This window comes from Leucoraja erinacea, chromosome 2 (assembly GCF_028641065.1).
Source record: "Leucoraja erinacea ecotype New England chromosome 2, Leri_hhj_1, whole genome shotgun sequence".
NCBI classification, from domain to species: Eukaryota; Metazoa; Chordata; class Chondrichthyes; order Rajiformes; family Rajidae; genus Leucoraja; species Leucoraja erinaceus.
The window spans coordinates 68,763,501-68,785,413 of NC_073378.1; the positions used below are offsets into that span (position 1 = coordinate 68,763,501).

At 41.2% G+C, this 21,913-nt stretch overlaps 1 pseudogene; it reads right to left on the minus strand.

The window, feature by feature from the left end:
* Window positions 1–18,279: 18,279 nt before the first annotated feature.
* LOC129716451 (U6 spliceosomal RNA) lies at window positions 18,280–18,350 on the minus strand (annotated as a pseudogene).
* Window positions 18,351–21,913: the final 3,563 nt, after the last annotated feature.

Consider the following 21,913-nt stretch of genomic DNA (forward strand, 5'->3'; position numbering starts at 1 on the left):
AAAAATGGTCGTGGATTATATGCTGGATACGACAGCTGATGGGATGGAAGGTGAGGACAAGGGGGATTCTGTCTTTGTTCCGAATGGGGGGGAGGGGGAGCAAGAGCGGAGCTGCGTGACTGAACACTGTGGACAACTTCTTGCACTAGCCTGGACTTGTTTGCTCATTGTGTTTTTTTACAAATGTATTTTTATTTTTCACAGTCGTACACTTTTCATTGTATTATAGAATGTTAATTTAAGTTATGTATAATTATGTGTGTTGATTCAGTCTATGTGCTTGTGATGCTCTGCAAACCAAATGTTTTATTGTACCTGCATTGATACATCATACTTGTGCATATGTAAATAGCTCGTTCTAAGCTCCCCCCAGTCTAGTTTCAGTCATTAAAATACTGAACCAAGCACTTGAGCAACTAAACTTTATTTTGGATAACACAACAGCAGTTCGCCTATACAATACCTAACCACCGCGGGTTCAATCCTTGTATCTGCTTGGCCAAGCCCTTCTAGCCTCGTGCTAGCAGAGACACTCCAAAAGGTCACACAGTCCCAAGCGCTCTTCCAGAAGATCGACCTCGGACCTCATGGGAGCTGCCATTTCAACCAATCAGCAATTAACAGATTAACCATCTCGCAACAATATATATACTATGTTCACTCAGTTTGCATTGACTCAATCAGTTCTATGCATTTTCCACCTCATTGTAAGAACTCTGCAGATGTCCCATTCATTCTCTGCACACCGATCTGGCCCATAGTCATGCTGGCATCATTTCAGCAGCTTGTCTCAGTTCTGCAGAGGCACATTTAACGACCAAAATGGCCTAGCAGTACAGAAGCCCTTACTCAATATTAAATGCCATGGCTGCTCCAATTTAGCCAGGATTAACATTCCTCCCTTTTTTTATCATATATGATAAACCATAATTTATGATAATCAGATATACATGGGTGACTATTACGTTCTCGATCATATTGGCAACAGGATGATGTTGTGTCTTCCCAGAATCTCATCAAGCTTCCCGAGTTTTCGTGGGCGTAGCTCACGATTACCATCTGATGAGTCTAAACCTCCCGAGTTTCCGTGGGCACGAATCGTCTCCATCTGTGTTGTTAATCCTTGCATGCTCTATCCATAGTTGAACCTAAAATTCCTAAGAGAACTTGGGATGAAGTAAGTTACCATTCATGCAGTGATGTTTTCCCATGCATTCATCCATTGTCAATCACAAGCCCTCTTTCTATATACCATCGCTATTCTGTTCCCTTACTAGGATTAACACAAGTCAGTCCTCTTCGTATTCACACAATGTTCTTCATTGTATATCTGATCAAGGTTTCTCACATAAATTTCAGCTGGGTTCAGTCCAGATTTCCCTGCAGGCGTGATTCTTTTTCAAGACAACCACAAGGAATGCTTCAATTCAACCAAATTCAGTCTCAGCCTTCAATGTAATACTTTGAGTTTTAGGGTCCGTCTCACCCTTTTCATTCCACATCTTGTGGTTGATAAGACAATTCAATTCAATTGCTGTGGTATTCCCAGCTGCTCAAATTTAATCAATTAATTTCCATATGTTTAGATTACTGTAAAGCAAATTAAGAATGGACAATTTCTTCATACCTTGAAAATAGGAGCCACTTTTTCTATCAAGGGTTAGACAAATTTTGACTCACCGGTCAAATACATTGACTCTGACAATAACTACACATTCCCTTAGTACTAATCTAAGGTAACCCTTTCTTAGTATGTTGAATAAGCTCACAGACAATAGGGGTTCTTCCTTATAACTAATTTCTTCTTACCACTGAGTAACTTTCTGGATGGTTAGTATCGACCTTCCGAGGGGAACTCATTATCTAAATTTCCAGCCTACCTCATCCTTCTACACCACCACCTTACAATCCCAGGGTATTTCTTAACCTGATATCTGTTAGGGTCTGTCCCTTTCTTGATAGCCATTAAATAGTCCCATCCCATCTTCGATTATCCTCCTATGGGTGAAACGAGAGAAGAATGTCAAGTCAACAATCAATTCTCTAATTATTTTAAGACTATATCCCATGAGCCCTTTTCCAATCAATTTATTTTTAATAACTAAATTTAGGTGCAAAGTAGGTATCCCGTCCCCAAACCACAGAGGAATATTCATTTTCAAATTTCTAAATTTAATTTTTCAAATCGGAGCTTGCCCAAACTGTCTTTAGAGATGGTCAATATTTCTTTAGAAAGTATTGGACGTTGTTCTTTTCTTTTCTTCGCTGGTGTCAAATATTATGGTATGTTAAAGTTGGGCACTAAGGCAGGTATCTTCTTTTTCCTTCCTGATGTTTAATTCTGAAGGAGTAGGAATACCAAGGAGCAGCCTTCTTTGTTTGTTGGCCTCTTCCAGATGGTATATTAAAGGGGCAGAACAGTACCACTTCTTCCATGTTGTTTGTCCTTATCTTCGGGGAGCCACCTGGATGGAGATGATGACTACACATTCTACCTGAGCTGTGTCTTCTGCCCGTTCTTGAGGGTCCACATACTCTTTACCTCACTCCCCAGATAGTGGCATGTTGTAGGTGACATTGTTCTGCAGGCACAAGAACTTTGTAACAAATTATCACAATGGCTCATATCTCTACTCCTGTACCTCCTGCACAATAAATTAATTTCTTATTTCCCTGGAGCCAATCTGAGTTCCCTTCAGTTCTTTTCCTTTTTGACACCAGCTACTGTGTTCCATTTCCTAATTTCTTTATTGCCTCTTGATTTCTCTTCCATTCTGCAATATTCTGTCTTCTGGATGGGCACTTCTTACTCCAATGATCTAATTGTGTACAGTTATGACAAGCTTCCAATTTTACAGTGTTCTTTGCTTTAAGGGGTTTTCTTGGGCAGTTATAGAATTGCTTACATTTTTTTATTTTGTGATCTTCAGTTTTTACTATGAGAGTACATCCAATTCTTTCATTCTGGTAAATTATTTGAGGAGGTTCAAGGGTAGGGGTCATGTCTCCACGTCCACAATTCCTGGACAGGTTGGTAAGTCAGGAATGAGAAAATTGGTTGGTTTGAGTAAACAGTGTGTGACTTCTTGGTTCCTGACATTCGGGCCAGCTCTCCCTCTGTTCTCTTGGGTCCCGGTAGTCTCTTGAACTGAAGGACCTCCTATAATTCCTGGGATCTCGGATATTTCTATATCCTCTAGGATCCCGAATTTCCCCATAATCCTGGAAATTCTTTCATTGACCCCCTTTCTCTCTCTCACTCCCTTATCGAACAGGCTCGACTTCAGTGTCCCATTCCCCCACAAGGGTAACATTGGTTACGTAATGTGGATGAATTTCTTTTACCACTAGGTTCCAGTATAATGGGTTCTAAATTGGAAATAATAATCTGGGTCATTTGGGACTCTAATTTCTCCCATTCCATTCCTTGTTAACATTTGAGGACTCCATGGACCTGAGCAAGAGATTAGTCCCTCCTTCTTGACCATACGTTCAGTTTCTATTTTAGTTACAGGATAAACTTCCTGTTTCCTACCATCCTTCTGTTAATATTGGCAAAATTAATGACACCATAAAATGGAGGGTCCCTGCACTTGTCAGAATTGCTTAACCCTTGTTTGCTGTACTTTACAGGCTTTAATTGGCACCGGCCTGTCTAGGCTCAGACTGATATGCAGGATGGTAAAGAATCCAGGTGTTCTCCATGTCTCGCTTAAATTAATGACATGTATAGTGGTTTTGCAAACTAACCTTAAATGCATTATTTCTATTGGTTCACTGCAAAAGCATTGTAAACAGTATAAATAATCCTGTTAATTGATGATTGGTCAAAATGTTGATCCTTGGAGAAATTGTTTGAATCTCGGGGCACATGTTTCAATGTTTGTTCTTGTTAGCTTCCTTTGCGAGCTTTCTTTCTTATACAATGTATGAGCCGTTGTATTATTGGGTTAGGGGAATGCCTGTTATGTATGGGGTTAATCGAAATCTGTAATTGGGTTATTAAGAGACCATCCCCGTATGGTTCAGCCCCTCGATGCCCCGGGACATATAAAAGTCTGCTACCACATGAGGCTCAGTGTCGATCTTCTGGAAGAGTGTTTGGGACTGCGTGAACTTTTGGAGTGTCTCTGTCCAAGCGAGGCCTAAAGGGCTTGAACAGGCAGACACGAGGATCAAATCTGTGGTGGGATAGGTAGAGTAGTTGAACTGTAACGCTTTTTTGGTAAAATAAAGATTAGTTATTTCAAGAGTTTGGTTCAATGTTTTTAGTGAAACTAGATGGGAGGAAGCTTAGAAATTAGCAATTATCATTGGGGGCTCATCCAGGATCTCAAAAGACCCCAAACACAAGTTTGTGATCAAGGCTGTTGAGCTGTTTCGATTGCGAGTGCAGAAATCGGGTCCACAGTGCGGTTTTCGCATTGATTTTAGGCACTTTGTTAGTCGGAGTGGATTGATCATTCGCGGGCTTGGGAAAGGGTCTAATTGAGATTGGAAGAACAGAGTCTAGCAAGCACGGGGAATGGTTAGCACACCTTTGGGTTGGAGACACATAAAACCAGGCTGGGGTTAGAGGCCCTGGTGGGGTTGGGTTAGAGGACCTTTGCTGGGTTAGAGGCCCAAAACTTGGTCGTTGTTGGCAGACTGCAGCTGCCTTAACGAGAGCCAAACATGCTTCATCAGGCGAGGAGTTGCCCAGGGTTAGACTTTGTATCCGAATTGGTGGGCCATTAAAAGAAGGTCTCGCCTTCGATCGGATCATTGCTGCGAGTGCGAATTGAAAAGGTGCACTCTGAAAAACGGCACCGATAATTCACAGCGCAAAGTGGCTCAGTGATGGATCCTCGGTATTTTGCAGAAGGTTGTATCTGTGTTTAGGTATCCGAGTCTCTCCCTGAAGTGACGGACGAAGAGCCTTGAGAAGGTACTGGGCTTGGATGGACAGAATATAGAACAAACTATATTCCAGTTCGTTCAAGAATTTAACTGATCAATTTTAGTTGATTCGAGAGCCCGCGTAGTAAGAGAGATATGTACTAAAAATTAGGAGATCGAGTTTGAGTCTGAATCTATATTTGCAGCCAAATTTTCAAATACTGGATTTCATATTGACGTTCTGCCTGTAAGGTGGAATTTGAATTCCTGTATATAGAACTTCAAAGTTGGTGCATGTCCGTGATCGATTCTGAAAAGTGGCTGATCAACAGTGAATAGTAACCCTTTGGTCGATTGTTGACTAGTACCTGATAGTGAAAAGTACCTGAGAGATGGAGCCTCCTTACTTGATAAAAAGTAATCTGAATAGCGAAGGGTACCCCTAATTCTGTCGAACTTGGAGAGGACGGATAGAGGTTGCCCAAGAGAAGTCCAGTCTTAGCAGAGGGATAGTAGCATTCAGGAGGAAAGGTAATCATTTAAGGAATAGTACCCCTCAGCAAAGAGTAAACTAGGAAGGGGAAAATCTTCGATATCAAAGGGAGAGGTTCACGAGTGATTACAGCGTGACCCCGCGTCGAGATCGTGTGTTTGTAAATTGTGCGCTAGTGTTTTAAATATTTTTTATAAATTGTAAAAATCTAGCTTTCCGTATTTGTATAGGATCCAGATTTTGTAAATATTCTCTGTATGTAAATAAACTTAGAGTAATTAAAAGTTCAGATCTAGATCGTGTTAAGTCCGTGGACCATCATTTGTGTTGCAGCTTGTGCGAGTGTTGACATATTTAAAACTTGAAGTGAGGGTGTTTAAGTTAGATATTCGTATTTGTTTAAGATTGTTTTGTAAGCATCTGAATCGGGTGGATCAGGGGTTGTATTCCTTCGATCGCTACGTTGAGGGAAGAGTCATCCTGCTGATTGATTGCGCCGCAAGGAGGATTTTTTGGAGTGCGCGATTTGTAATAAGTGAGTGTTTTTGATTCATGCAGGAGTATGGTTAGGTATACCTCTCCTAAGTGGACTAATTTCATTTTTGTGTTCAATTTTGCTCACATGTTTAAAGTACATTTGCATGCATTCAGATTAAGATCGGAGATGGGAGACAAACTGCGAGAATGTATGTGAGTGTGATTGGTTGTTTCTTGGAGCATTTTGATTTGAAAATTGTCTAAAACGACCTTGTTAATTTTGAAATTAAAAAGGGAAATTGTTAAGAGGAAGGAGTAGTTTAGGGTTGCTTCCTTATCCAACAGAATTGGAAACCACACAAATAAAGATGTGACCACTGACTCAGAAAGTCCTCTGCAAGAAATATGCAGTGAATTTCCACAAAATGCTGATCGATTGAGAATCCTTTCCGGTTTACTAAATAGAGAATTAGGGAACTAATCATGGCCCTGAGGGGACATAGATACAGTAAAGGGATTAAAATACATTGAGCAGATTATATTGCAGTGCAGTGATAATACAGAGGCACAGAAATTAATTGACTTGTGGGGAAATTATTATGAGGAACTGAAAGCGAGTAGAGCGGAGGAAAGAATGGCAAGTTCAAAGGAAGAAACTCTAAAATGGGGGATAGTGTTAGAAGATATGGAAGCATTTGAACATCCGGGTAGCCTTAGGGAAGAGCCTAAGAGTGTTCAAAATAAAAGGAAAAGGAAATATTTCACAGAACGATTATCATCCATAACTCTTAAGCGTGAGGACCCGATGGTTGGCACTGGTTACGAGGGGGATGGCGATGATTATTTAGAAGACTGGGAGAGTGTTAGAACTAGAAATTCAGGGCCACCACCTTGTTCATCTATTGCACCCAATACCTCAAATGCACATCGTGGGGTTCGTAATAGGAATGGACAATTAAATCCCAGGGTACAAACATCCTTAACCCCGACCATTCCATCCATTACAGACAGTCCTAGAGTTCACGGTACCAGAAGCCAAACAAGGAAAAAGACTAAATTAGTTATGGAAAAAGAAGAGCATACCCCTAGACAAATTGAACGAGCAGTTAAGGAAGGAAGGAAATCCTTTAGAAAGTACCGTGAACCCCCTCACATCGGGCTGTGAGGCTATAATTAAAGAGGCTAAGGTAGATACTGAAGCGAAACAAACCACCCTTGTAAGGTTAATGACTAACCCTTCTTTTGATCCAACCAATGCAGTCAGTGAAAATAATTCCCGTACAATTATTGTTTATTCTCCATGGAAGTCTAACGAGATGATGGCTATTTTGAGTCAAATAACAAATCGTAGAAAATCACCCGCTTCTATTGTGGATCACTTAAGATCTACAATGCTTTAGAGGGTTTCCTTCCTTTATTGTCATTCAACCAATAGTTTGAACAAAATTGCGTACTTTGCAGTCATGACAGAAAAAAAAAGCAACATAACACGGTTTAACACAAACATCCATTACAGTGAATCTCCAGGCACCTCCTCACTGTGATGGAAGGCAAAAAGTCTTAAAGTTTTATCTCTTCCTTGCTTGTACTCCCGCTGCGTTGAGGCGATCCAGGCTTTCGATGGTGCACCCCCCCCCCCCCCCCCCCCCCCCCCCCCCCCCCCCCCCCCCCCCCAGTAAAACCAAGAACTGAATATGTGATTAGCAAAGAAATACCAAAATTCGACCGGTTTAGATTGCAACCTGATGGTGAGAGATTTACTCTGTGTTTTCCAACTAAAAATAAAATGTGGCGATAGATGTATAGTAGAAATCCCCTGGGCCCCTGTACAACAATGTTGCTCTATTGTGACCCCTCAATGGTGGTCCTTAGATCTGGACAAATAACCTCCACTTCATATTAAACTGACTTATGATAGAAGTGGAAAGAATAGTGAGCTGGAAGCCTTCTTTAAATCATACAAAGGACAGGAATGGGAAAAAGCATTGGCACTAGTGGAAGGGAAAGAGTAAGCTGCCGAATGTGCTAAAATACCAGCACAACACTGGAAAAGAACTGACCAGGCTGCTCCTCACATCATTCGAAAGGTGATTTTCCGGGCTAGAGCTAGGAACATTGGTAAGCAAGGCAATTCAGTTGGCAAACCCGAATAATTATTAAAAGCAAAATTTGTCCAATCAATTTGTTGTTGAATTTTACCAGGCCCTAAGGAAGGTTGTTACCCACTTACTTCATCATCTGGGGAGCGAGGTGTACGAGTATGTGAACCCTCAAGTATGGACAGAGGACACTGCTCAGGTAGGATGCATGAACATCAATCCCATCCGTGTAGCTCTCCAGAAAGGGGTAACACTTCCTTCAACCAAAAAATATACATTTAAACTACAGGCCATCAGCAGCATAGACAAATTAATTTGGGGTTTGCTAGAACAAAGAACATTGGTGAAGTGCCAATCTATCTGTAACACCTCTATTCCTGCCGTTCCGTAACCGGGAACGGAGGGTCAATATAGACTCGTACAAGACTTAAGGGAAATCTACTCTGTTGTAGAACCACTTCATGCCCTAGTGCCTATTCTGGCCCATATCCTAGCCCAAATACCGGCTGAAGCCAAAGTATTTTCAATAGTCGACTTACAACATGCTGTAGCGGGTCATGGTCACCAGTGTAACGGGTGCGTGAGAGAGCCCGGAATGAAGGCGAGGAGCCAGGCAAATTCTGTAGAGGCTTTAATGAACACAGCACACTACTCTCCGCTTCAGTGAGAGACTGAAGACTGGTCTTGCGCCAAAAAACCCTGCTCTTATCTTCGCAGCTGGGAACCGCCCCCGGACCTGTCCATGAAGTGCCGAGGGGGATGACCCAGGAGTGGCCTATTCCCCAGGAACCGCCACAATGAATTATTTTCTCTCCCTCTTCATGAAGACAGCCAATATTTGTTTGCCTTCACCTATAAGGAACAACAATATCCCTGGACCATGTTGCCTCAAGGATTTTTCAACTCGCCTACATTGTTTCCTGGTGTCTGCAGGATCAGCTAAGTACTTTAATGTTTAAAATGAATTCAACCTTAGTGCAGTATGTTGTTGACCTATTGGTGGCTAGTAAAGATGAACCCAGTAATCGGGAAGACACTGTACAAATACTAAATTATCTAGCCGATCTAGGATGTGTGGTTTCCCCATCAAAAGTACTGGTAGCTCAGGAGAAGGTAACATTTCTGAGGATTATCATTTGTGCCACCAAAAAAAGTCTTGAGAAGAGCCAGACTCAAACCTATTTGACAATTTCCAGTCCCAAAAGGCATGGTCAATTATTGCAGACCCTGGATTCCAAATATAGCTCTAGAAACAATGGAGCTAACACCCATACGAACAAGGAGGGTGATTTTAAACAAATTAAAGAGGCACAAGAAGCATTTGAGAACTTGAAAAGATCTTCAATGCGAGCCCCGGCATTGGGAAGACCATTATACGATTATCCCGTCCAGCTGTATTGTACAATTCTATCTGATTTGGCCACTTCGGTATTTACGCAAAAAAATGGGGATAGACATAGACCAGTTGCATATTACTCCTCCAAATTAGATCCAGTAGCTAGGGGACATCCTCTTTGCACTCAAATCTTAACTGCAATTTACAATAGTTTACAATCGGCTGCTAATTTGACACTCCAGCAGGAAATTGTAGTATACAGTTCACATTCAATATCGGCATTGTTGGGGCAGCTTCAAACCCAGCATTTGACAATGGCCCGCCAAAATAGGTATGAGATTTAGCTGCTAAACAATCCAAAATTGCAGTTTAAAAACTGTACATTAATTAACCTAACCTCTTTTCTTATTTCACCCACAGAAGAGCGAGCAGAAGCAGGACATGACTGACTATTTGTTATAGAGGAGGAAAAATCAGGGAGAGAGGACTTGAGGGATGTACCCATGGAAGACCCTGACATCACATTATATGTGGATGGTAGTGCATCCATTGGACCACGGGGTGAGAGGTTGTCTGGGTATGCAATTATTAATCAAAAGACAGAGATTGTAGAAGGAACTACTTTTAAATCATCCTATTCAGCACAACAAGCTGAATTATTTGCTTTCATTAGGGCTTGTATTATTGGGGAAGATCTAAAAGTAAATATTTACACGGATTCTTGATATGCATTGGGGGTGGTACATGATTTTGGACAATTATGGAAAAATAGGGGATTTCTAACCTACAAGAACCCAAATATTACACAAACCATTGGTGACAAATTTATTGAAGGCATTAATGCTACCCAGACAAATCTCTGTAATAAAATCTAATGCCCATACTAAAGGACAGACCCCAGTAGACATTGGAAATCGTGATGCCAATTTAGTAGCTAAAAAACTATCCTGGGAACGTAAGATGGCAGTACCTAGAATGATGAGGCAGACTAAAAGTGTAACTAACAAGTCCCCTTTGGAGAAACTGATGCGGACCATCCAAGAAATCGTTCAATTATAAGAGGCTACTGAAGGAGATAAGGAGAGATGGAGACAGCTGGGATGTGTACAGGATTGTATGACTGGGCTACGGACCACTCCAGCAGGGCAAACTTGCATGACAGACTCATTGGCGATATGGGTTATCGAGTGTATGCATTATGCAACCCATTGTGGTGCAAGAGCAGTACGGGACACTCTATTAGCTGGTTACACAAAAAAGCTGGAGAAACTCAGCGGGTGCAGCAGCATCTATGGAGCGAAGGAAATAGGCAACGTTTCGGGCCGAAACCCTTCTTCAGACTGTTTCCTTCGCTCCATAGATTTCCTTCGCTCCATAGATGCTGCTGCACCCGCTGAGTTTCTTCAGCTTTTTTGTGTAACATTCGATTCTCCAGCATCTGCAGTTCCCTCTTAAACTCTATTAGCTACTTGGTGGCATCAAAAATTACAATATTTTGCTCAAAATGTAAGCAGTAAGTGCCTGGTCTGTAAACAATACAATACATGGAAAGGAATAGGATGTGAAGCAGGGAAAACACCATTGCCTATGGGACCTTTTGAGACATTGCAAATGGACTATATTGAATTAGAAAGATGCCATGGATACAAATACATTCTAGTCATAGTCGATGTATTCAGCTGGTGGATCAAAGTCAACCAAACCCTTGACAATAAAGCGGCTACTTTTGTCAAGGAGCTAATGAGAGAAATTGTCCCTACATTCGGCATTCCCATTCGACTTAGTTCAGATAATGGTCCACACTTTTTTGGACAAATCAATAAAGAGTTTTGTGAACAGCTGGGGATCCAGCAGCAATTCCACTGTGCTTATCGACGACAGGCTGCCGGACTTGTAGAAAGGGCAAACCAGACCCTTAAAACCAAATCAGCCAAATTAAAGGCGGAGACTGTACTTGGATGCATTAAATTACTCCCAATAGCCAATATTTCAGATGGTAGTCACTCCTGCAGTAAAATCTAGATTAATCCCAGCTGAAATTATTTACGGTAGACCCCTGAAAATCCATCGGAACCAGAATGCAATGAAAATAGTTAATTTCGACCATATGACTGCAGAGATGACCGACTATATCTTAGCTTTGACAAGAGCCTTAAGGGATTTACATTGTAGAGTGAGAACACCTCTGAGGATATGCCTTCACTACTAACTCCCATTAAAGTAAAACCTGGAGACTATGTCTTAGTGAAGAATTGGGTAAGGAAAGGATCAGAAGTTTGTTAGGAAGGGCCATACCAAGTTTTTTTTAATGACCCCGACCGCAGTAAAGGTAGAAGGAAGAAATGTTTGGGTACATCTTCCTCATTGTAAAAGTAGGGAAATTGCTCCCATGAAAACTGGGTAGGTGAAGACTCCTCAGACTGAACTTGTGAAGTCATGCCCATGAAAACTCGGGATGGTTGACAAGATTCTGTGAAGACACATCAATATCTTCTTGTTCGAACTTTGTTAAAGTATAGCAGTCATTATTGTATTCTGGAGTTATCATTTATGATGAGGGTTATCATGAATGATAAAATGGGGGAATGTTAATATTGGCTGAATTTAAAGACATCATAAAATGGAGGATCCCTGCACTTGTCAGAATTGCTTAACCCTTGTCAGCTGAACTTTAGAGCCTTTGATTGGTGCCAGCCAGCCTAGGCTCAGACTGATATGCAGGATGGTAAGGAGTCCAGGTGTTCTCCATGTTTATCTTAAATTGATAACATGTACAGTGTTTTTTTTAAACTAAACTTAAATGCACAATTTCTATTGGTTAACTGCAAAAGCATTGTAAAACAGTATACATGATGTTGCAAGACGATCATCCTGTTAATTGATGATTGGTCAAACTGTTGAGCCTTCGAGAAATTGTTTGAATCTTAGGGCAGATGCTTCAATGTTTGTTCTTGTTAGCTTCCTTTGAGAGTTTTCTTTCTAATACAACATATGAGCTGTTGTATTATTGGGTTGGGGGAAGTTCTGTTATGTATGGGGTTAATCAATATCTGTAATTGGGTTATTAAGAGACCACCCCCGTGTGGTTCGGCCCCTCGAAGTCCTGGGACATATAAAAGTCTGCTACCATGAGTCTCAGCGTCAATCTTCTGGAAGAGCGCTTGGGACTGCGTTAACTTCTGGAGTGTCTCTGTCTGAGCGAGGCCTCGAGGGCTTGAACAGGTAGACATGAGGATCGAACTGTGGATAGGTACAGTAGTTAAACTGTAACATGCTTTTGGTAAAATAAAGTTTAGTTGTTTCAAGTGCTTGGTTCAGTGTTTTTACTGAAACTATACTTGGGGAAGCTTAGAAATGAGCAATTATTACTTCCAATAGTGCCTCATTGCTCTGGCCATTTGACCGGCGTGGTTCTCCGACCAATCCCTGTTATCAGTCTTAATTGAGTCAGCTAATGTAGTGGGATGATAATTCAATAAGTTGGCACAATATTGTGGGGAACATGCTCCATTTTGATAGTTTATGTCACTTGATTGGTCCATGTATAATTTTGAAAATCATTTTAAAATATCATTTGCTCCTTCCCCTTTGTCTGGTTTTATCTCCAGAATTCATGTTAAATCACTTGGCTTTTGAAAAGCGTTTGCAAGCGCCGTTAAAACATCCTCTTCTCTTGCACTATCATCCACTATCATGTTTCCCAATGCTTCATATGATGGGTGTCCTAGGGCTACTAGAAATTTGGTGTTTTCAGCTGGAGTAATTATTTGTTGTATAGTCTCCCATAGGTCTAGGGAATCTGCATGATATACACACACTGTGGTTCTTAAACAATCTATAAAGGCAGCTGCTATTTATTCATGGGACTTCCACGGAGTATGGACATCTGTGGTACAGGGATTGTATACACCCACTGTGCTGGTCGAATCAAAGGCTGTATTCAGCACTTATCTAACTGGGAACTGTCTATGGGATACCTTTTCAATTTGTAGACATTCGGTTACATCAGAATCTATCTCAGTACCTTCAATTACTGTCTCACCCTCAGATGAATCTTCCCGTTCACTACGGGGTTCCCGATACTGTCCAAATAATTTGTTCCTCTTTCTCGATGCCTATATAATCTTACTAGGTTGTGGCTCACAGAAATATTCTGATGATTGCACTATATCTATCATACCTTCCTTTCTTTAAATACCGGGGCTGACCTCCTCATTCTACTCCGGGTGCTGTAAGCTACTGGACAATCCATTAATGGTGGAGTCGATAGAGTCAATGAAGCCTGCACCCCAGTCGCTGCTATCGGTAGAGTATGCTCAGATGTAGAATCTGCAAAGTTGTTATAGGTTCTGTAGACCTGAAATATTTATTACAGACACAAGTCATACAAGTGAAGCCTGGGAAATGCAAGGGGAACATGGTGGGAGCTGTGATTTTCCACTAGCGTTTGTCCATTCTTCCAAATATTCATCTCCTTCCCCCTTGAAGTCAAAACTAACTATTGGATTACTAAACTTTAAATTTACAGGGACTAGTTTCCTTCCAGGAGATCTACCTCTTCCCTGTTCTGTGTGCCTTCCTTCAGCCCCACTCCTGTCCTTCTTACTGATTGGAGGTCGATCTACTTCACCTTCTTTTAGTTCTATTCCAAGTTTAGAAATCTCCTTTTCCCAACTTGCCATCCTCCTAACCTCTTTATTCACATTGCATTCCTCATAATATTTCTTCCATAATCCTATTACTTCTTTTGCACTCTCACTATAACAATGCTGCCAAATAATTTGTTCTATGTTCTTTATCCCTTTTACCATTATAATACCCCCCGGCGGCCATAGCTTATTTCCTAACTTCTTATTTAGCGCTCCCAACAAATATCTTAATTTCTCTGCCGTGTGAGGGAACTCATTGCATATTATTTGCAATGGGCTCCTAGCATCTTCTGTCATATCTCTATCTAGGCTGTTCCCCATGTCTCCAGTCAACATTCCTAAGTTCTTCACTCCTTTCCAATAATTCACTCCTCCCTTTCAATCCCTAAAGTTATTAAGCTTGCTCCTGAACAGTGGCTAACGGCTCCCAAGTGTTCGCAGCCTCCCACTTTTTTACTGTTTTGCTCAATCAATCCTAATTTCCTTTTCAAATTCTTCTCCTATCTCACACAATTCCACACACTTTCAACCTTACAATTTCCGCAATCCTCAGTCATCCAAAGATCAGAGTACTCCAGGAAACAATCAAACACATTAGAGCACAATCAAACACTTTCCCGCAGCCTGTTTAATCCTCAATCGAAACACGTGAAAATGAGCTCCAAACACGCAAGCAACACCGTACAGAGACAAGAAATCACATTGCTTATTATTATCATGCACAACCCCACTCCTACATAGACCACAATCATTTGTCTAATGTCACATTCAGTAACTGTACAGTTCTAAAAGCTAATAAATCCTGCGTCACGCTATTATTAACCAGTGAACCTCTCCCTCTGACATCGAAGACTTTCCCCTTCCTAGGGTACTCTTTGCTGAGGTGTATTACTTCTTAATTGACTACTTTTCACCTTCCAATACTTTTTCTCAATTGGGTATTTTTTTGTGTCCAGTTACTTTTCACCAACAAAGTCAGTTTCCCTTTTCTCAATTACTCTTCGCTATCAGGTACTAATCAACAATCGATCAGAGGGGGAACAAACTCTTCATTGATCAGCTGCGATTTGGACACCAATTGCAATAGCTGTCTTAATCAACTATTTATCTCTACAGCTGATTCAAACCAATATCAGAACAGTGTTTCTAACATTCAAAGGTTTAATCAAAAACAATGCACAGTACACAGTAAAGGGGTTGTCGGCACTGTAATTCTACCGCAACGTAATTCGCGATTTCAGACAAGTTTGCCCTCAATTCATACTCACAGCATGGTCGACACGAGGTCCTAGGAAGTCTTTGTAACTCTCCTTCATGCTCGAGAGTTGTCCAAGCTTACTGGAGGCCTCATCTAGGTCGCGGCGTATTTTTCAACATGTTGAAAAATGCCCGTGAGTAAAAGAATGTCGCGATGGAAAAAATCGATTTTGTTTTACTCATGGGTTTAGTTGAGGTACATCGTAGTAGGTCATAATGCTATTTTAAAGTAGTTGAAGTCAGTCAAAGTTAATCGAAGGTAGTCGAAGATAAATGCAACCAAAATCAAGTGCAGTTTCTGACCACTTCAAGCAGGGTGCAAGACAACCAAATTGAAGTGCAGTTTCATACCATTTCAAGCAGGGTGCAAGGCCACCAAATTCAAGTGCAGTTTCATACCGTTTCATGCAGGGTGCAAGGCCACCAAATTTAAATGCAGTTTCATACCATTTCATGAAGGTACAAGGTCACCACATTCAAATGCAGTTTCATGCCATTTCAAGCAGTGTGAAACCACCATAAAACCACACAAGACACCACATAAACACTACTCACAGTTCAATAGACATTCAGAGTGTTCATTTGACTCACAGCTCAGACCTTTCCCTCCCCCATCTTGCAGAGACTGAGCCACGCCCACACTTCCGGGTTTAATAATCCCTCCCCCCTCCTACCAGAAGGCATGGCATGATTGACAGGAGAGAGATTCTCAACATTTTTTAAATTAATAACACTTTTATTTTTCATTGGTGGGAAGAATCCTTTGCACCTGATGAGCGGAGGGGGACTGAGTAAGATGGCCAAAAATCACAGCCGTAAGTGGTAGCGTTTTATCTAAAATCAATGTACAGTGCAAACAGGAAGTTGTCCAGTTACCACCACCAACAACCATTTGCAAGTGCAGCATTTCAAAGCAGTTACCACCACCAACAACCATTTGCAAGTGCAGCATTTCAAAGCAGTTACCACCACCAACAATCATTTGCAGTGCAGCATTTCAAAGCAACCACATTTTCATTTTGAAGCCACATTAAGGGCACTCATACTTGAGTAGACATGTGTTCAGTGTTATTCACAGCTCAAAGAGACATGACCCTCTCGCTTCATCCATCTTGCAGAGACTGGGGCACAACACTTCTGGGTTTTATAGTTCCTCTCCCCTCCCACCAGCAGGGGAAGCAGAGAGAATGTCAACATTTTTAAAACATAACTAACTCTTTTATTTTTCATCAATGGGAAAAATCATCTTGTCCTGCAGAGCGGAGATGGACCCCGCGTAAGATGGCCAAAAATCACAGCCGCAAGTGGCAGCGTTTTTTCAAAAATCATGAAACAGGAAAACAGGAAGTGGTCAAGATCTTACTTTCAGTAATATAGATATGTTTCTATAAGAACCATCTCATCCTTCTAAACTCCAGTGAATACAATCCTAGTATTTTCAATCTTTCCTTATATGACAGTCCTGCCATCGCAGGGATCAATCTTGTGAAGCTATGCTGCACTGTCTCAATCACAAGGATGCCCTTCCTCAAATTTGGAGATCAAAACTGTATGCAATACTCCAGATGTGGTCTTACCAGAGGCCTATACAACTGCAGAAGGACCTCTCTACTCCTAAACTGAAATCCTCTTGCTATGAAGACCAACTTTCCATTAGCTTTCTTCACTGCCTGCTGTACCTGCACGCCAACTTTCAGTGACTGGTGTACAAGGACACCCAAGTCTCGCTGTACCTCCCGTTTACATAACCCAACCCCATTTGCAACCCCATCCACAGAATTGGCCTCCATTGCCTTTTGAGGCAGAGAATTCCACAGATTCACAACTCTCTGGGTGAAAAGTTTTTCCTCATCTCTACTCTAAATGGCCTACTCCTTATTCTTAAACTGTTGTTGTTTTCCTGTCTGTAATACATTAATTTTCCTATAATGAGTCCACAAGGCATCCCCGTTCCTCAGATTAAATATATTTTTACACATAAATTATGAATAAAGATAAGAATTTAAACACAGTTTCTTCAGCCAGCTCTTTGTTTGCTTTTTCTTTATGGCGAATGACCTTTGACAAATCCCATGATTCCTTGCGTTTTTCTGAATACCAAAATCACTTATAAAGTTCCTTTCTTGTTTATGTCAACTCCTCCTCCATGCCATTTTCATTCTCTTCCTAATGGAAGAATCTCTTCTGCCCAGTTTCTAATTGCTGCCGCATTTATCCTATAGTGTGGCAACTAGAATTGTGCACAATACTGTTCCTGATGGCACATGTAGCAAGTCAAGCCACATTGAGTTTATTGTCATATGCACAATAAGGACCATAGGGTGTAGATCCTTGAAGATAGATTCCACCTTCTTGAACAAGGGCCTCAGATACTGGCCTCACCCCTCTCTGCAGCCTCTTCTGTGTGGCTGTGGGAGTTCATTTGCATTGGAATTCCAATACCAGACCATAATCCCACCAGTCAGTGTTATCTTTATGGTACATCTGTTGAAGTTTGTTAGAATATTTGGTGACATGCTGTATTTCTTTCAACTTCTAAGAAAATAAAGATGCAGGCATGCCATCAGCTTGATTATATCTATCTGCTGTGCCTAGTTTAGGTGATCAGAACAACAAGATCTCCAGGACTGCGACTGATTGCATCTGTGGGCCTGGAAGGCTGGCAAGTTTTCATGCATTTAAATTGAGGCATGTGAGCATAATAATGAAAATGAATTAAAAATGCAGCTTTCTATTCTGGCCTGAGTGAATTTACATCTGTGCATGTGCAAACTGTGAGAACAGAACAACAGTATGAGAGTGTGACACCAGGCCTATGTTGGTGAAAGGTCTAATCTCAAGTGATTAACATTTACAACACCATTCTAAAACTAAGGCTCCTTATATCTGAGTTTTATCCTACAAAACATGTAAAAATACAGGCACTTGGGGAGGTGTTTAAGTTGGTTGAAGAAAACAAAACAGATGCTGAAAAAACGTCAAAGTTCTAGTCATAAATTCATACAGCACAGAAACAGGCCCTTCGGCCCAATTTGTCCATGCTGTCCAAGATGCCATCTAAGCTATTCCCATTTGCCCACGTTTGACAAAATAAATATGGAACAATTCACAAATTTGTGTGTCATCCTTGCAGAGGAACCTTACTAATTTTCTCTGTGACGCATACCAGTTGCTGCCTTCTCACCAGGTGGATATTAAAGAAGCCATGGGATTATTGTGAAGTACAGTGGTTGGCTGGGAGGAGGATGTCCTGTCCAGCATTTATTCATCATTCAATATTACACAAAAATAATATTATTTAATTATAATTTGTAGGGGATTGCATTTTTGCTTCCCATATAGTAATAGTTTCATTTTAAACATGCATAAATTGATCTGGAACAACCTAAGGCTATGGAGAGACCATAATAATGTAAGGTCATCAATCTGACATGTTAATTCTGTTTCTTTCTTCACATATGCTGCTGACTAATCTGAGGAAAGCCATTCTTGCCATAGAGGGAGCACAGAGAAGGTTCACCAGACTGATTCCTGGGATGGCAGGACTTTCAAATGAAGAAAGACTGGATAGACTCGGCTTGTACTCGCTAGAATTTAGAAGATTGAGGGGGGATCTTATTGAAACTTACAAAATTCATAAGGGGTTGGACAGGCTAGATGCAGGAAGATTGTTCCCGATGTTGGGGAAGTCCAGAACAAGGGTCACAGTTTAAGGATAAGGGGGATGTATTTTAAGACCGAGATGAGAAAAAACATTTTTCACACAGAGAGTGGTGAATCTGTGGAATTCTCTGCCACAGAAGGGAGTTGAGGCCAGTTCATTGGCTATATTTAAGAGGGAGTTAGATGTGGCCCTTGTGGCTAAAGGGACCAGGGGGTATGGAGAAAAGGCTATACAGGATACTGAGTTGGATGATCAGCCATGATCATATTGAATGGTGGTGCAAGCTCGAAGGACTAAATGGCCTACTCCTGCACCTATTTTCTATGTTTCTATGTTTCTATGACTTGTCTATTTGCAACAATTTCTGGTTTTATTTCAGACTCCAGTCCGGCAGGTGCCCGAATGATCAAAATTGGCTTCTTTCTTCGAAGATAAAATCTACATAAGACAGCATGTCTCCCTAATTTCTTTCTCTGGCATGATTTTGGTTGAATTTAATGATGAAAGTGTCTCTATCTCCAAGGCTGATTTGTCATTTTTATCTATAATCCACAGGCAGGATATAATTTTGGTCTTTCATAATGTGCTCAAGCCTTGGTTTACTATTACGGTTTGCAATACAATTGCAAAATATATCATATTTACTATTATTATTGTACAAATGGTAACAGGCACACATTGAGATTAAATGGGTTATTTCTATCACAGAAGCCATCTGTGTCACTGCTTTAAGCTGAATTAATTTATTGCTTGAAAGACGATAAAGTATCGGAACAGCCTTATTCTGAGAAAGCTAAAAGCTTGTTGCAGAATATGTGTAATTCTGTTTGCCTTCGCAAAAAGACACGATTAGTCACTAGCCAGATGTGAAGGGTGGAGGGAACATTTTTAATTGAGATTTTAAAAAGTATACTAAAGGGGAATTAAGAGGTAGAAAACAGAGGGATTTATGAAATTAATTCAAGAGATTAGCTACAAGGCAATTCATTCATATGTTCAGGATTTGGCTATCAGTAACTTACTTGCCAGGTAAGCTAAATACAGTGGCAGACACCAGGTCACGTAAATTTAATGACAACATCAAATGGATGTTAAAACCCCAAATTTTTTTTCACAAAAGTTATCAAGCAATATGGCACGCCAGATATCGATTTATTTGCATCAAGGCTAAATCACCAGGTACCTATGTATGTCGCTTGGGATCCAGACCCTGAGGCAGCAGCGGTAGATGCGTTCGCGCTGGATTGGGGAAATTCTTCTTCTATGCATGTCCTCCCTTCTGCCTCATCAGTCAGGGACTACGCACAGAACGAATGGACTCTGGTTCAGGTATTTTGATAGTACCCGACTGGCCTACACAGCCATGGTTCCCAATGCTCCATGACATGGTTGTTGGAACTCCGATGGTATTCCCCAGTGACCCAGAGTTATTAACACCCAGTGTTGGGCACAGGCCACCCGTGCCATGAAAATATCAAACTCCTGGGTTGCAGATTCTGCACAAACCATTTCTGGGACTGGGATTATCATAACAAACCGTCGACACCATGTCAGCATCCCTCCGAACATCCACTAAAAAACAGCACTTGTCCAGCATCAAAAAATGGGAGAAGTACTGCTTGGATACAGGGACCACCTACTCAACCGCTACAGTTACCAACGTACTGGAATTCCTGGCGAACCTTCACCACGATGAAGGACTCAGCTACAGAGCCATCAACACAGCTAGAATTGCCCTGCCTGTCTATTTAAAACCAGCTCCAGGACAACAGGCCATGGGGTCCCACCAGCTGGTGGTCAAACTAATCAAGGGTATTTACAACTCTAACCCCCTGGACCAAGGTACATCCATATATGGGATGTCAGTGTGGTCCTGACATACCTCAGGGGATGGCCACCAGCCAGATCCCTCAACCTGGAACCATCTATGCTCAAAACACTCATGTTGATGGCACTTGTAGCTGCACAGAGGGTCCAGTCATTACACCTATTGCGACTGGACACCATGCTCACAGCTCCAGACCAGATCTCTGTCATTATCCAGGGAATGATCAACCAGAGCAGACCAGGAACATCTAATCCAGTCATGGAATTCCGGGCTTACCCGCCAGAAACACGGTTATGTGCCATGACCCTATTATCCTACATAGACTCAACCAAAATATTCGAGGGAGATGAAAAGCCTTGTGGGTCAGTCATAAAAAACCTTATGGTCGGGTGACGAGCCATTTCGAGATGGCTCAAGCAGGTGCTAAAAGCTGCTGGGATAAAAACTAACATGTACAAATTTCATTCCACCAGGGCAGCATCCACATCGACGCCTAAAAGAATGGACGTGCCTATAAACCACATCCTGGCTACAGCAGGATGGTGGGGGGAAAGACCTTTCAGAAATTTTATAATAAACCGTTGGCAAAACCTGTTTAATTTGCAGGAAAGATTTTACAGACTGCAAATATTTACTTTAAGCCCTGGGGAGCAATTTAATTTCTTTGTTGTTATTGTTAAAAAATACCATTGTGTTTTTTCTACAAACAGATTCATTGGTTGGTTACAATAACACACTTCCTCCCTCAAAGACTTCGGCAGTGATGTAGTAATAACTGTTACACGGTTTGAAATCACAGTGCTTTGAAATCTTCACGGAATCACTCACGTGACTCCGAAGTAAAATAGATTAAACGAGAATTTGCCAGCTTGAAGTATGATCTGTATTTTATGAGGATTTACGATGAGGGATTACGTGCCCTCCGTTCCCACCCTCAATAATATGGGTCGAATTCATAAACTGATGTCTCCTTATCTTTACTATGTTTAATTCAATAACTGTGTCTATCTGTGATTCCACACCGCTGCTTTGAAGTATGCCGCGCTTGCGTGCTGAACGAGTTCTTCACGTAATCCCTCATCGTAATTCCTCATAAAATACAGATCAAACTTCAAACTGGTAAGTTCTTGTTTAATCTTACTATTTTATGTAACCATAATGACGCAGAAAAAGGCCTGTCTTGAGATCACATCATCAGTAGATCACTATTATACATTTGCATACTAACATAC